Genomic DNA, 19010 nt, shown 5'->3' with positions numbered 1-19010 from the left:
TCTAGCTCCTACTTTTCAGAAATCCGTCACTCCTTCTGTCTCTTACCGGGTACACTCTCCCGAGCCTATGCAGGTCGACCAGACCAAGATGGTCAAGACCCGTCAGGACTTACGCTGTGCCGAGGGGACCTGCTTCTACTGTGGCAGTAAGGAGCACCGGATCCGTGCCTGCCCGGAGAGGTCGGGAAACGCCTGTGTCTAGGTTCGCTCAGAGAGGTCCACCTAGACACACACAGAGGGATCTATTATATAGAGTCATTACACGCAGAGTGATCTATTATATAGAGCCATTACACACAGAGTGATCTATTATATAGAGTCATTACACACAGAGGGATGTTTATATAGAGTCATTACACGCAGAGTGATCTATTATAGAGTCATTACACGCACAGGGATCTATTATATAGAGTCATTACACGCAGAGGGATCTATTATAGAGTCATTACACTCAGAGGGATCTTTTATATAGAGTCATTACACGCAGAGGGATCTATTATATAGAGCCATTACACACAGAGGGATCTATTATATAGATTCATTACACGCAGAGTGATCTATTATAGAGTCATTACACGCAGAGGGAACTATTATATAGAGTCATTACACGCAGAGGGATCTATTATAGAGTCATTACACTCAGAGGGATCTATTACATAGAGTCATTACACACAGAGAGATCTATTATATAGAGTCATTACACGCAGAGTGATCTATTATATAGAGCCATTACACGCAGAGGGATCTATTATATAGAGTCATTACACGCAGAGGGATCTATTATACAGAGTCATTACACGCAGAGGGATCTATTATATAGAATCACTACACGCAGATGGATCTATTATATAGAGTCATTACATGCAGAGTGATCTATTATTTAGAGTCATTACACGCAGAGGGATCTATTATATAGAGTCATTACACGCAGAGGGATCTATTATATAGAGTCATTACAAGCAGAGGGATCTATTATATAGAGTCATTACACACAGAGGGATCTATTTTATAGAGTCATTACACGCAGAGTGATCTATGATATAGAGTCATTACACACAGAGGGATCTATTATATAGAGCCATTACACGCAGAGGGATCTATTATATAGAGTCGTTACACACAGAGTGATCTATTATATAAAGCCATTACACGCAGAGGGATCTATTATATAGAGTCATTACACGCAGAGGGATTTTTATATAGAGTCATTACACGCAGAGTGATCTATTATAGAGTCATTACACGCAGAGGGAACTATTATATAGAGTCATTACACGCAGAGGGATCTATTATAGAGTCATTTCACTCAGAGGGATCTATTACATAGAGTCATTACAAGCAGAGGGATCTATTATATAGAGTCATTACACACAGAGTGATCTATTATATAGAGTCATTACACACAGAGGGATCTATTATATAGAGTCATTACACGCAGAGGGATCTATTATAGAGTCATTACACTCAGAGGGATCTATTATATAGAGTCATTACACGCAGAGGGATCTATTATATAGAGCCATTACACACAGAGGGATCTATTATATAGATTCATTACACGCAGAGGGATCTATTATATAGAGTCATTACACGCAGAGGGATTTTTATATAGAGTCATTACACGCAGAGTGATCTATTATAGAGTCATTACACGCAGAGGGAACTATTATATAGAGTCATTACACGCAGAGGGATCTATTATAGAGTCATTACACTCAGAGGGATCTATTACAAAGAGTCATTACACACAGAGGGATCTATTATATAGAGTCATTACACGCAGAGTGATCTATTATATAGAGCCATTACACGCAGAGGGATCTATTATACAGAGTCATTACACGCAGAGGGATCTATTATATAGAGTCATTACACGCAGATGGATCTATTATGTAGAGTCATTACACGCAGAGGGATCTATTATATAGAGTCATTACACGCAGAGGGATCTATTATACAGAGTCATTACACGCAGAGGGATCTATTATATAGAATCATTACACGCAGATGGATCTATTATATAGAGTCATTACATGCAGAGTGATCTATTATTTAGAGTCATTACACGCAGAGGGATCTATTATATAGAGTCATTACACGCAGAGTGATCTATTATTTAGAGTCATTACACACAGAGGGATCTATTTTATAGAGTCATTACATGCAGAGTGATCTATTATATAGAGTCATTACACACGGAGGGATCTATTATATAGGGCCATTACACGCAGAGGGATCTATTATATAGAGTCATTACACACAGAGTGATCTATTATATAGAGCCATTACACGCAGAGGGATCTATTATACAGAGTCATTACACACAGAGGGATCTATTATATAGAGTCATTACACGCAGAGGGATCTATTATATAGAGTCATTACACACAGAGGGATCTATTATATAGTGTCATTACACGCAGAGGGATCTATTATATAGAGTCATTACATACGGAGTGATCTATTATATAGAGTCATTACACGCAGAGTGATCTATTATACAGAGTCATTACACACAGAGTGATCTATTATATAGAGTCATTACACGCAGAGTGATCTATTATATAAAGTCATTACACACAGAGGGATCTAATATATAGAGCCATTACACGCAGAGTGATCTATTATATAGAGTCATTACACGCAGAGGGATCTATTATATAGAGTCATTACACGCAGAGGGATCTATTATACAGAGCCATTACACACAGAGGGATCTATTATATAGAGTCATTGCACGCAGAGTGATCTATTATATAGAGTCATTACACACAAAGGGATCTATTATATAGAGCCATTACACGCAGAGGGATCTATTATATAGAGTCATTACACACAGAGTGATCTATTATATAGAGCCATTACACGCAGAGGGATCTATTATACAGAGTCATTACACGCAGAGGGATCTATTATATAGAGTCATTACACGCAGAGTGATCTATTATATAGAGTCATTACACACAGAGGGATCTATTATATAGAGCCATTACACGCAGAGGGATCTATTATATAGAGTCATTACACAAAGAGTGATCTATTATATAGAGCCATTACACGCAGAGGGATCTATTATACAGAGTCATTACACACAGAGGGATCTATTATATAGAGTCATTACACGCAGAGGGATCTATTATATAGAGTCATTACACACAGAGGGATCAATTATATAGAGCCATTACACGCAGAGGGATCTAATATATAGAGTCATTACACACAGAGGGATCTATTATATAGAGTCATTACATACAGGGATCTATTATATAGAGTTATTACACACAGAGGGATCTATTATATAGAGTCATTACACACAGAGGGATTTATTATATAGAGTCATTACATACAGGGATCTATTATATAGAGTAATTACACACAGAGGGATCTATTATATAGAGCCATTACACGCAGAGGGATCTATTATATAGAGTCATTACACACAGAGTGATCTATTATATAGAGACATTACAAGAAGAGGGATCTATTATACACAGTCATTACACACAGAGGGATCTATTATATAGAGTCATTACACGCAGAGTGATCTATTATATAGAGTCATTACACACAGAGGGATCTATTATATAGATCCATTACACGCAGAGGGATCTATTTTATAGAGTCATTACACACAGAGTGATCTATTATATAGAGCCATTACATGCAGAGGGATCTATTATACAGAGTCATTACACACAGAGGGATCTATTATATAGAGCCATTACAGGCAGAGGGATCTATTATATAGAGTCATTACACACAGAGTGATCTATTATATAGAGCCATTACACGCAGAGGGATCTATTATACAGAGTCATTACACACAGAGGGATCTATTATATAGAGCCATTACACGCAGAGGGATCTATTATATAGAGTCATTACACACAGAGTGATCTATTATATAGAGCCATTACACGCAGAGGGATCTATTATACAGAGTCATTACACACAGAGGGATCTATTATATAGAGTTATTACACGCAGAGGGATCTATTATATAGAGCCATTACACATAGAGGGATCTATTATATAGAGTCATTACACGCAGAGGGATCTATTATATAGAGTCATTACACACAGAGGGATCTATTATACAGACTCATTACACACAGAGGGATCTATTATATAGAGTTATTACACACAGAGGGATCTATTATATAGAGTCATTACACACAGAGGGATCTATTATATAGAGTCATTATACACAGAGGGATCTATTACATAGAGTCATTACACGCAGAGTGATCTATTATATAGGGTCATTACACATAGAGGGATCTATTACATAGAGTGATTACACGCAGAGTGATCTATTATATAGAGTCATTACACACAGAGGGATATATTATATAGATCCATTACATGCAGAGGGATCTATTTTATAGAGTCATTACACACAGAGTGATCTATTATATAGAGCCATTACATGCAGAGGGATCTATTATACAGAGTCATTACACACAGAGGGATCTATTATATAGAGCCATTACATGCAGAGGGATCTATTATATAGAGTCATTACACACAGAGTGATCTATTATATAGAGCCATTACACACAGAGGGATCTATTATACAGAGTCATTACACACAGAGGGATCTATTATATAGAGCCATTACACGCAGAGGGATCTATTATATAGAGTCATTACACACAGAGTGATCTATTATATAGAGCCATTACATGCAGAGGGATCTATTATACAGAGTCATTACACACAGAGGGATCTATTATATAGAGTTATTACACGCAGAGGGATCTATTATATAGAGCCATTACACACAGAGGGATCTATTATATAGAGTCATTACACGCAGAGGGATCTATTATATAGAGTCATTACACACAGAGGGATCTATTATACAGACTCATTACACACAGAGGGATCTATTATATAGAGTTATTACACACAGAGGGATCTATTATATAGAGTCATTACACACAGAGGGATCTATTATATAGAGTCATTGTACACAGAGGGATCTATTACATAGAGTCATTACACACAGAGTGATCTATTATATAGGGTCATTACACATAGAGGGATCTATTACATAGAGTGATTACACGCAGAGTGATCTATTATATAGAGTCATTACACACAGAGGGATATATTATATAGATCCATTACATGCAGAGGGATCTATTTTATAGAGTCATTACACACAGAGTGATCTATTATATAGAGCCATTACATGCAGAGGGATCTATTATACAGAGTCATTACACACAGAGGGATCTATTATATAGAGCCATTACAGGCAGAGGGATCTATTATATAGAGTCATTACACACAGAGTGATCTATTATATAGAGCCATTACACGCAGAGGGATCTATTATACAGAGTCATTACACACAGAGGGATCTATTATATAGAGCCATTACACGCAGAGGGATCTATTATATAGAGTCATTACACACAGAGTGATCTATTATATAGAGCCATTACACGCAGAGGGATCTAATATACAGAGTCATTACACACAGAGGGATCTATTATATAGAGTTATTACACGCAGAGGGATCTATTATATAGAGCCATTACACATAGAGGGATCTATTATATAGAGTCATTACACGCAGAGGGATCTATTATATAGAGTCATTACACACAGAGGGATCTATTATACAGACTCATTACACACAGAGGGATCTATTATATAGAGTTATTACACACAGAGGGATCTATTATATAGAGTCATTACACACAGAGGGATCTATTATATAGAGTCATTGTACACAGAGGGATCTATTACATAGAGTCATTACACGCAGAGTGATCTATTATATAGGGTCATTACACATAGAGGGATCTATTACATAGAGTGATTACACGCAGAGTGATCTATTATATAGAGTCATTACACACAGAGGGATATATTATATAGATCCATTACATGCAGAGGGATCTATTTTATAGAGTCATTACACACAGAGTGATCTATTATATAGAGCCATTACATGCAGAGGGATCTATTATACAGAGTCATTACACACAGAGGGATCTATTATATAGAGCCATTACACGCAGAGGGATCTATTATATAGAGTCATTACACACAGAGTGATCTATTATATAGAGCCATTACACACAGAGGGATCTATTATACAGAGTCATTACACACAGAGGGATCTATTATATAGAGCCATTACACGCAGAGGGATCTATTATATAGAGTCATTACACACAGAGTGATCTATTATATAGAGCCATTACACGCAGAGGGATCTATTATACAGAGTCATTACACACAGAGGGATCTATTATATAGAGTTATTACACGCAGAGGGATCTATTATATAGAGCCATTACACACAGAGGGATCTATTATATAGAGTCATTACACGCAGAGGGATCTATTATATAGAGTCATTACACACAGAGGCATCTATTATACAGACTCATTACACACAGAGGGATCTATTATATAGAGTTATTACACACAGAGGGATCTATTATATAGAGTCATTACACACAGAGGGATCTATTATATAGAGTCATTGTACACAGAGGGATCTATTACATAGAGTCATTACACGCAGAGTGATCTATTATATAGGGTCATTACACATAGAGGGATCTATTACATAGAGTGATTACACGCAGAGTGATCTATTATATAGAGTCATTACACACAGAGGGATATATTATATAGATCCATTACATGCAGAGGGATCTATTTTATAGAGTCATTACACACAGAGTGATCTATTATATAGAGCCATTACATGCAGAGGGATCTATTATACAGAGTCATTACACACAGAGGGATCTATTATATAGAGCCATTACATGCAGAGGGATCTATTATATAGAGTCATTACACACAGAGTGATCTATTATATATAGCCATTACACACAGAGGGATCTATTATACAGAGTCATTACACACAGAGGGATCTATTATATAGAGCCATTACACGCAGAGGGATCTATTATATAGAGTCATTACACACAGAGTGATCTATTATATAGAGCCATTACACGCAGAGGGATCTATTATACAGAGTCATTACACACAGAGGGATCTATTATATAGAGTTATTACACGCAGAGGGATCTATTATATAGAGCCATTACACACAGAGGGATCTATTATATAGAGTCATTACACGCAGAGGGATCTATTATATAGAGTCATTACACACAGAGGGATCTATTATACAGACTCATTACACACAGAGGGATCTATTATATAGAGTTATTACACACAGAGGGATCTATTATATAGAGTCATTACACACAGAGGGATCTATTATATAGAGTCATTGTACACAGAGGGATCTATTACATAGAGTCGTTACACGCAGAGTGATCTATTATATAGGGTAATTACACATAGAGGGATCTATTACATAGAGTGATTACACGCAGAGTGATCTATTATATAGAGTCATTACACACATAGGGATCTATTATATAGAGTTATTACAGACAGAGGGATCTATTATATAGCGTCATTACACGCAGAGTGATCTATTATATAGAGTCATTACACGCAGAGGGATCTATTATATAGCGTCATTACACGCAGAATGATCTATTATATAGAGCCATTACACGCAGAGGGATCTATTATATAGAGTCATTACACGCAGAGTGATCTATTATATAGAGCCATTACACGCAGAGCGATCTATTATATAGAGTCATTACACACAGAGAGATCTATTATATAGAGTCATTACACGCAGAGGGATCTATTATATAGAGTCATTATGACGCGCCCCCTGGGCCAGTGTTGTTGGGGATACCCGGAGCCGGATCAGATGGGGGTTGTAGTCTCCGAGTGGCTGTGACCCGGTCCGTGCCCAGGGTGTCAAGCTCAGTGTGTGGCAGTCCTTATGATGATACTAGATGTTCTTTTGTGTCGACTACGCCACCCGTTGAATTGCGGTCAATACGGCCGCCGCTGCAGCAGGGTCCACTGAGGCTGGTGATGTATGTGCAGCTCAGGTAGTATAACCCCCAACGGGAGGGGTATAGCCTCAGGGGGTCAGTTGCAGAGGATGGGGGTTGTGATGGTGCAGCGAGGATTGAAATGAGACTCAGAGCCGGGCTGTGCAGTTCAGGGTTTGTTTACTTACTGCAGTTGTTCTGGTCACTCCGGCCTTAAGTGACCACCCGAGCCGTGCTGCGTCCACCAGGTCCTGGACTCGGCCAACCCCCAGGTGATTCTGGAGCGTGGTCCTGAGCTCCCTTTCTGTCTTGTCCTCTTCTCTGGCCTTCCCCACCAGGGATCCACCTATGTCCGGCTCCCTCGGGCCTCTTGGTGGTAAACCCTTGTCTCTGGGTTCCCTGACCCTATTCCTGGTCTGCCTTCCGGGTGGATTTAGTGGGTGATCGTGGCAGATCGGTCCTGCCCACGACCTCCGGTTCCTGGCTAAGGTGTGCTGTAGCCTCTGCCAGCTTGGGATCCGGTACCCTGTTGCCAACTCTTCACCCTCTGGTCTAATTTGGGCTCTTGGAGTTCCTTCTTTCTCCCCCTCTGGGTCCTTCTTTCTCCTCTCTCTCTCTGGGCCTTGGAGCTGCTCTTCTTCTCTGCTCTCTTCCTCTGACTCTGCAAAAGACCCTGTCCTAAGATGGTGCCCACCTTATATACTCCCTCTATGTGTGAGCTCAGGTGACCAGCACCCAATGAGCTCCTAGCACTACCCAGACTGCTCCCCCTATCTGCCCCTACACTACTGGGATGTTCCACCCCCCTCCCACTCCAGCCAGGAACAGACACTGTCGTACCTGCACATTTCTCTAGTGGGAGTACCATCGGTCTGTTCCTCGGAAATGGGATGTGTGTAGTGCATGCAGCTAACTGAGCTCAGTTCCACACTCCATCCTTACCCGGGAGTGGAATATCACACCTCTGGGTTGAGGTGCAATACCCCTGTAGCAGCCGAATCCTCAGGGTGCTACATTCCCCCCTGGTAAATCACAGCACGTCCTCGGGCTGTAAGATATAAACAACACCAAAACATACAATTTTTGCATAAACAACATAATAAAACATCATATAAAACTTTTCATAAAAACTTTCTTGTCTTCTGGTACCTCCGGTCACGGTGCAACTTGTGACCGGGTAAAGTGCGACAGTCTCTTGAAGAAAAATGGTTTCCTATAAAACCGGTAGGGGGCGCTTTAGGAAGCGCAACTATATACAAGGGAATATGGCCGCTCTCAGTCCTCGGCCAGGTATTAGGGAGGATTGACTGTTCTCAGTCCTCGGTCAGTGGGAATAGGGACACACGGGGTTAACAGTTCACTCTTGGCTGGTCCCAACGGGGACTATATTTTAACTAGAACAGTTCTTATACCCTGACGGGTAACTATGTACAGTCTCTTCTCTACCGTACTCAACGACGGCGTCCTCCTGCTCTTTCTTTGGATTCAGTTTCTGTTTCAGACCCGTCCGGGTCCTCTTGCTCCTCCTCACACCGCAGCTCCTCCTCCGTCAGGCGATGCACATGGAGGGCGTAGGGTCCTTTGGCACACTTGTGCCGGGTGAAGGTGACCTCGTCCCCTAAATACAGGTCACGACCTCTGTGTCCCTCCGGTAGGTGGGACTCAACGTCTCTCCTGGTCACGAAGACGTCGCCTGGGGTGCGGTGATCCCTGATGAAACCCCACCCATGCTGCAGATTGAACTTTATCACAGTCCCGATGGTACGGGGACCATGCGCTGCACGGGGGTTTCTCCTGGTCCGGCTCTTCTGCTCCGCACTCCTTATTTGGGCTTGTTGTTCCCGGACCCGCCTCTCTCTCCGCTCCCTCTCAAAGACCTCGAGCTGCTGGCGGCAGCACTCTGCACGCTCCGCTGCGGCTGGCCGAGTCTCCTGAGTGAACCCCATGAGGTCTTCTCCGTTGGGATCCCACTCAAACTGGGTCTCTTCTAGCGGGGGCGAGATCCTCTTCATGGGCTTTGGAGCCGGGATCAGGGGTTCGCACATGGCCCTTGCTTTTTGCAGCTCCAGCTGGATGTATTCCTGGGGCCATACGAAGGGCTGCCCATCCGGGCACGTATGCTGGGCGAACAGGTCCTCACCCAGGTGCGGTACTTTAGGTGTTATGGGCGCCGTGGTGGTAGCGGCGCCCGGGTTAACCAGGCCTTGCGACCAGGCCTGGGGCACCTTGAAAGTAAAGGGCACAGTAAGAACGGCGGCGCCCTGTGTTACTTGGCCCTGCGACCAGGCCGGGGGCTCCGCGGAGGTAGGGGGCGCTGTTGGTATTGCGGCGCCCGGGGGTACTAGGCCTTGCGACCAGGCCGATGGTACTTCCTGCTTGGTCACGCTCGGGGTCGAGGCGTGTGACGTCACAGGGGTCGCGGCTCCCGTTTGAGGCCTAGTCGGCGGCGGTGACGTTGCAGCGACGGGCACGGCAGGGGGTACTTCGGGCTCTGCGACGGGGAGCTGGGGCAGGCACGCGTTTTCCCGGCTCGGGGTAGTGACGTCCCCTTTACCTGCCTCCATTCGTTCGGCTCCCTTCTCGGCGCCGTCTCCGGCCTTCAGTCCTCCTGCGCCATCCTCAGAGGCGGTCTGTCTCCTCGTCTCGGGTGGCGTGCTCCGCTGACGAGTCTCAGTCTGCTGGGCCATCTCTCGGCTCCACTCCGCCAACGTCTCTCGCTGTACCCGGGCCATCCTCCGTGCGAGGCCCTCCAGCGCGGTCTGTGCACACTCCCGGTCTCGGGGGAGCTGTGCTAGGATCTCCTGCAGGCCTTCTGGAGTGGCGACCTGCAACAGGCTCCTGACCACTGGGTCGGTGCTGCCTGGAGTGGCGGCCCGCATCAGGCTCCTGACCGCTGGGTCGGTGCTGCCTGGCTCTCCCTCCAGACGTCTTGTCTCCGGGTGCGCTCTCTCCAGACTCTCTTCCAGACGTCTTGTCTCCGGGTGCGCTCTCTCCAGACTGCTCCAGGCGACACCCATCTTTGTTCTCTTCTTCTGTCTCCGCCCACATCGAGGGTGGTCCCGGGGCAACTTCAGTTCCAGGGGCAGTTCTCTCACGCTGATGGACACTTCCAGCATCACAGTCTCTGTTGGTGGGCGCGGTTTCCGCTTTTGGCGCCATTCTTCGACCTGGCCCACGATGGGAGGTGGCCTTTTGCCACCCTCTGGCACGCCCATAATGGCGTCCGCTCTTCCAAGGCGGGAAATCTTCGGAAATGGCGGGAATCGTCTCCCAGTGGCGGGAAACTCCATGGATGGCGGGAAAAATCTGCAAATGGCGGACAACCGGCGGGAAACGACCTGTGATGGGGTCCGTTGGCGGGGACCCTCCGGAACCGGCAGGAGACTTCTTTTTAAGGTAACGATGAACTTTTCTTCAGGCACGCAGTACCCGGTTGTTGCGGGCACGTTATCCTGCCGACTACGCCAAAGTTGACGCGCCCCCTGGGCCAGTGTTGTTGGGGATACCCGGAGCCGGATCAGATGGGGGTTGTAGTCTCCGAGTGGCTGTGACCCGGTCCGTGCCCAGGGTGTCAAGCTCAGTGTGTGCCAGTCCTTATGATGATACTAGATGTTCTTTTGTGTCGACTACGCCACCCGTTGAATTGCGGTCAATACGGCCGCCGCTGCAGCAGGGTCCACTGAGGCTGGTGATGTATGTGCAGCTCAGGTAGTATAACCCGCAACGGGAGGGGTATAGCCTCAGGGGGTCAGTTGCAGAGGATGGGGGTTGTGATGGTGCAGCGAGGATTGAAATGAGACTCAGAGCCGGGCTGTGCAGTTCAGGGTTTGTTTACTTACTGCAGTTGTTCTGGTCACTTCGGCCTTAAGTGACCACCCGAGCCGTGCTGCGTCCACCAGGTCCTGGACTCGGCCAACCCCCAGGTGATTCTGGAGCGTGGTCCTGAGCTCCCTTTCTGTCTTGTCCTCTTCTCTGGCCTTCCCCACCAGGGATCCACCTATGTCCGGCTCCCTCGGGCCTCTTGGTGGTAAACCCTTGTCTCTGGGTTCCCTGACCCTATTCCTGGTCTGCCTTCCGGGTGGATTTAGTGGGTGATCGTGGCAGATCGGTCCTGCCCACGACCTCCGGTTCCTGGCTAAGGTGTGCTGTAGCCTCTGCCAGCTTGGGATCCGGTACCCTGTTGCCAACTCTTCACCCTCTGGTCTAATTTGGGCTCTTGGAGTTCCTTCTTTCTCCCCCTCTGGGTTCTTCTTTCTCCTCTCTCTCTCTGGGCCTTGGAGCTGCTCTTCTTCTCTGCTCTCTTCCTCTGACTCTGCAAAAGACCCTGTCCTAAGATGGTGCCCACCTTATATACTCCCTCTATGTGTGAGCTCAGGTGACCAGCACCCAATGAGCTCCTAGCACTACCCAGACTGCTCCCCCTATCTGCCCCTACACTACTGGGATGTTCCACCCCCCTCCCACTCCAGCCAGGAACAGACACTGTCGTACCTACACATTTCTCTAGTGGGAGTACCATCGGTCTGTTCCTCGGAAATGGGATGTGTGTAGTGCATGCAGCTAACTGAGCTCAGTTCCACACTCCATCCTTACCCGGGAGTGGAATATCACACCTCTGGGTTGAGGTGCAATACCCCTGTAGCAGCCGAATCCTCAGGGTGCTACAATTACACACAGAGGGATCTATTATATAGAGTCATTACACACAGAGGGATCTAGTATATAGAGTCATTACACACTGAGGGATCTATTATATAGAGTCATTACACACAGAGGGATCTATTATATAGAGTCATTACACACAGAGGGATCTATTATATAGAGTCATTACACACAGAGGGATCTATTATATAGAGTCATTACATATAGGGATCTATTATATAGAGTCACTACACACAGAGGGATCTATTATATAGAGTCATTACACACAGAGGGATCTATTATATAGAGTCATTACACACAGAGGGATCTATTATATAGAGTCATTACACGCAGAGGGATCTATTATATAGAGTCATTACACGCAGAGGGATCTATTATATATAGTCATTACAGACAGAGGGATCTATTATATAGAGTCATTACACGCAGAGGGATCTATTATATAGAGTCATTACAGACAGAGGGATCTATTATATAGAGTCATTACACACAGAGGGATCTATTATATTGAGTCATTACATGCAGAGGGATCTATTATATAGAGTCATTACACGCAGGGGGATCTATTATATAGAGTCATTACACGCAGAGGGATCTATTATATAGAGTCATTACACGCAGGGGGATCTATTATATAGAGTCATTACACGCAGACGGATCTATTATATAGAGTCATTACACGCAGAGTGATCTATTATATAGAGTCATTACACGCAGAGCGATCTATTATATAGCGTCATTACACGCAGAGTGATCTATTATATAGAGTCATTACACGCAGAGCGATCTATTATATAGAGTCATTACACGCAGAGTGATCTATTATATAGGGTCATTACACGCAGAGCGATCTATTACATAGAGTCATTACACGCAGAGTGATCTATTATATAGGGTCATTACACACAGAGGGATCTATTACATAGAGTCATTACATGCAGAGTGATCTATTATATAGGGTCATTACACACAGCGGGATCTATTATATAGAGTCATTACACACAGAGTGATCTATTATATAGCGTCATTACACACAGCGGGATCTATTTATAGAGTCATTACACACAGAGTGATCTATTATATAGCGTCATTACACGCATAGGGATCTATTATATAGAGTCATTACACACAGAGGGATCTATTATATAGAGTCATTACAGGCAGAGGGATCTATTATATAGCGTCATTACACGCAGAGTGATCTATTACAGAGAGTCATTACACGCAGAGGGATCTATTATATAGAGTCATTACACGCAGAGTGATCTATTATATAGAGCCATTACACGCAGAGCGATCTATTATATAGCGTCATTACACGCAGAGTGATCTATTATATAGAGTCATTACACGCAGAGTGATCTATTATATAGGGTCATTACACGCAGAGCGATCTATTACATAGAGTCATTACACGCAGAGTGATCTATTATATAGGGTCATTACACACAGAGGGATCTATTACATAGAGTCATTACATGCAGAGTGATCTATTATATAGGGTCATTACACACAGCGGGATCTATTATATAGAGTCATTACACACAGAGTGATCTATTATATAGCGTCATTACACACAGCGGGATCTATTTATAGAGTCATTACACACAGAGTGATCTATTATATAGCGTCATTACACGCATAGGGATCTATTATATAGAGTCATTACACACAGAGGGATCTATTATATAGAGTCATTACAGGCAGAGGGATCTATTATATAGCGTCATTACACGCAGAGTGATCTATTACAGAGAGTCATTACACGCAGAGGGATCTATTATATAGAGTCATTACACGCAGAGTGATCTATTATATAGAGCCATTACACGCAGAGGGATCTATTATATAGAGTCATTACACGCAGAGTGATCTATTATATAGAGCCATTACACGCAGAGGGATCTATTATATAGAGTCATTACACGCAGAGTGATCTATTATATAGAGCCATTACACGCAGAGGGATCTATTATATAGAGTCATTACACGCAGAGTGATCTATTATATAGAGCCATTACACGCAGAGCGATCTATTATATAGAGTCATTACACGCAGAGTGATCTATTATATAGAGCCATTACACGAAGAGTGATCTATTATATAGAGTCATTACACGCAGAGGGATCTATTATATAGCGTCATTACATGCAGAGTGATCTATTATATAGAGCCATTACACGCAGAGGGATCTATTATATAGAGTCATTACACGCAGAGTGATCTATTATATAGAGCCATTACACGCAGAGCGATCTATTATATAGAGTCATTACACGCAGAGTGATCTATTATATAGAGCCATTACACGCAGAGCGATCTATTATATAGAGTCATTACACACAGAGGGATCTATTATATAGAGTCATTACACACAGAGGGATCTATTATATAGAGTCATTACACACAGAGGGATCTATTATATAGAGTCATTACACACAGGGATCTATTATATAGAGTCATTACACACAGAGGGATCTATTATAGAGTCATTACACACAGGGATCTATTATATAGAGTCATTACACACAGAGAGATCTATTATAGAGTCATTACACACAGGGATCTATTATATAGAGTCATTACAGACAGAGGGATCTATTATATAGAGTCATTACACACAGAGGGATCTATTATATAGAGTCATTACACACAGAGGGATCTGTTATATAGAGTCATTACACACAGAGTGATCTATTACATAGAGTCATTACACACAGAGGGATCTATTATATAGAGTCATTACACACAGAGTGATCTATTATATAGTCATTACACACAGAGGGATCTATTATAGAGTCATTACACACAAAGTGATCTATTATATAGTCATTACACGCAGATGGATCTGTTATATAGAGTCATTACACACAGAGGGAACTATTATATAGACCCATTACACACAGAGGGATCTATTATACAGAGTCATTACACACAGAGGGATCTATTATATAGAGCAATTACACACAGAGGGATCTATTATATAGAGTCATTACACACAGAGGGATCTATTATATAGAGTCATTTCACACAGAGTGATCTATTATATAGAGTCATTACACACAGAGGGATCTATTACGCAGAGTCATTTCACACAGAGGGATCTATTATATAGACCCATTACACACAGAGGGATCTATTATATAGAGTCCTTACACGCAGAGGGATCTATTATATATAGTCATTACACACAGAGGGATCTATTATACAGAGTCATTTCACACAGAGGGATCTATTATATAGAATCATTACATGCAGAGGGATCTATTATATAGAGTCATTACAAGCAGAGGGACCTATTATATAGAGTCTTTACACGCAGAGTGATCTATTATATAGAGCCATTACACACAGAGCGATCTATTATATAGAGTCATTACACGCAGAGTGATCTATTATATAGAGCCATTACACGCAGAGTGATCTATTATGTAGAGTCATTACACGCAGAGGGATCTATTATATAGCGTCATTACACGCAGAGTGATCTATTATATAGAGCCATTACACGCAGAGGGATCTATTATATAGAGTCATTACACGCAGAGTGATCTATTATATAGAGCCATTACACGCAGAGCGATCTATTATATAGAGTCATTACACGCAGAGTGATCTATTATATAGAGCCATTACACGCAGAGCGATCTATTATATAGAGTCATTACACACAGAGGGATCTATTATATAGAGTCATTACACACAGAGGGATCTATTATATAGAGTCATTACACACAGAGGGATCTATTATATAGAGTCATTACACACAGGGATCTATTATATAGAGTCATTAAACACAGAGGGATCTATTATAGAGTCATTACACACAGGGATCTATTATATAGAGTCATTACACACAGAGAGATCTATTATAGAGTCATTACACGCAGAGTGATCTATTATATAGAGTCATTACAAATAGATGGATCAATTATATAGAGCCATTACATGCAGAGTGATCTATTATATAGAGTCATTACACGCAGAGGGATCTATTATACAGAGTCATTACACACAGAGGGATCTATTATATAGAGTCATTACACGCAGAGTGATCTATTATATAGAGTCATTACACACAGAGGGATCTATTATATAGAGCCATTACACGCAGAGGGATCTATTATATAGAGTCAATACACACAGAGTGATCTATTATATAGAGCCATTATACGCACAGGGATCTATTATAGAGAGTCATTACGCAGAGAGGGATCTATTATATAGAGCCATTACACGCAGAGGGATCTATTATATAGAGTCATTACACACAGAGGGATCTATTATATAGAGCCATTACACGCAGAGGGATCTATTATATAGAGTCATTACTCACAGAGGGATCTATTATATAGAGTCATTACATACAGGGATCTATTATATAGAGTCATTACACACAGAGGTATCTATTATACAGAGTCATTTCACACAGAGGGATCTATTATATAGAATCATTACACGCAGATGGATCTATTATATAGAGTCATTACATGCAGAGGGATCTATTATATAGAGTCATTACAAGCAGAGGGATCTATTATATAGAGTCTTTACACGCAGAGTGATCTATTATATAGAGCCATTACACACAGAGCGATCTATTATATAGAGTCATTACACGCAGAGTGATCTATTATATAGAGCCATTACACGCAGAGTGATCTATTATGTAGAGTCATTACACGCAGAGGGATCTATTATATAGCATCATTACACGCAGAGTGATCTATTATATAGAGCTATTACACGCAGAGGGATCTATTATATAGAGTCATTACACGCAGAATGATCTATTATATAGAGCCATTACACGCAGAGCGATCTATTATATAGAGTCATTACACGCAGAGTGATCTATTATATAGAGCCATTACACGCAGAGCGATCTATTATATAGAGTCATTACACACAGAGGGATCTATTATATAGAGTCATTACACACAGAGGGATCTATTATATAGAGTCATTACACACAGAGGGATCTATTATATAGAGTCATTACACACAGAGGGATCTATTATATAGAGTCATTACACACAGAGGGATCTATTATATAGAGTCATTACACACAGAGAGATCTATTATAGAGTCATTACACGCAGAGTGATCTATTATATAGAGTCATTACACATAGAGGGATCTATTATATAGAGCCATTACATGCAGAGTGATCTATTATATAGAGTCATTACACGCAGAGGAATCAATTATACAGAGTCATTACACACAGAGGGATCTATTATATAGAGTCATTACACGCAGAGTGATCTACTATATAGAGTCATTACACACAGAGGGATCTATTATATAGAGCCATTACACGCAGAGGGATCTATTATATAGAGTCATTACACACAGAGTGATCTATTATATAGAGCCATTACACGCAGAGGGATCTATTATAGAGAGTCATTACGCACAGAGGGATCCATTATATAGAGTCATTACACGCAGAGGGATCTATTATATAGAGTCATTACACACAGAGGGATCTATTATATAGAGCCATTACACGCAGAGGGATCTATTATATAGAGTCATTACTCACAGAGGGATCTATTATATAGAGTCATTACATACAGGGATCTATTATATAGAGTCATTACACACAGAGGGATCTATTATATAGAGTCATTACACATAGAGGGATCTATTATATAGAGTCATTACATACAGGGATCTTTTATATAGAGCCATTACACGCAGAGGGATCTATTATATAGAGTCATTACACACAGAGTGATCTATTATATAGAGCCATTACAAGCAGAGGGATCTATTATACACAGTCATTACACACAGAGGAATCTATTATATAGAATCATTACACGCAGAGGGATCTATTATATAGAGTCATTACACACAGAGTAGTCTATTATATAGAGTCATTACACGCAGAGGGATCTATTATACAGAGTCATTACACACAGAGGAATCTATTATGTAGAGTCATTACACGCAGAGTGATCTATTATATAGAGTCATTACACAAAGAGTGGTCTATTATATAGAGTCATTACACGCAGAGGGATCTATTATACAGAGTCATTACACACAGAGGAATCTATTATATAGAGTCATTACACGCAGAGTGATCTATTATATAGAGTCATTACACACAGAGGGATCTATTATATAGAGTCATTACACGCAGAGGGATATATTATATAGAGTCATTACACACAGAGGGATCTATTATATAGAGTCATTACACACAGAGTGATCTATTATATAGAGTCATTACAAACAGAGGGATCTATTATATAGAGTCATTACACACAGAGGGATCTATTATATAGAGTCATTACATACAGGGATCTATTATATAGAGTCACTACACACAGAGGGATCTATTATATAGAGTCATTACACACAGAGGGATCTATTATATAGAGTCATTACACACAGAGGGATCTATTATATAGAGTCATTACACGCAGAGG

This window comes from Phyllobates terribilis, unplaced genomic scaffold (genome assembly GCF_046119375.1).
Source record: "Phyllobates terribilis strain yellow unplaced genomic scaffold, ASM4611937v1 Scaffold_5__5_contigs__length_657084704, whole genome shotgun sequence".
Taxonomy (NCBI): Eukaryota; Metazoa; Chordata; class Amphibia; order Anura; family Dendrobatidae; genus Phyllobates; species Phyllobates terribilis.
Note: the sequence above shows the minus strand (reverse complement) of the source record.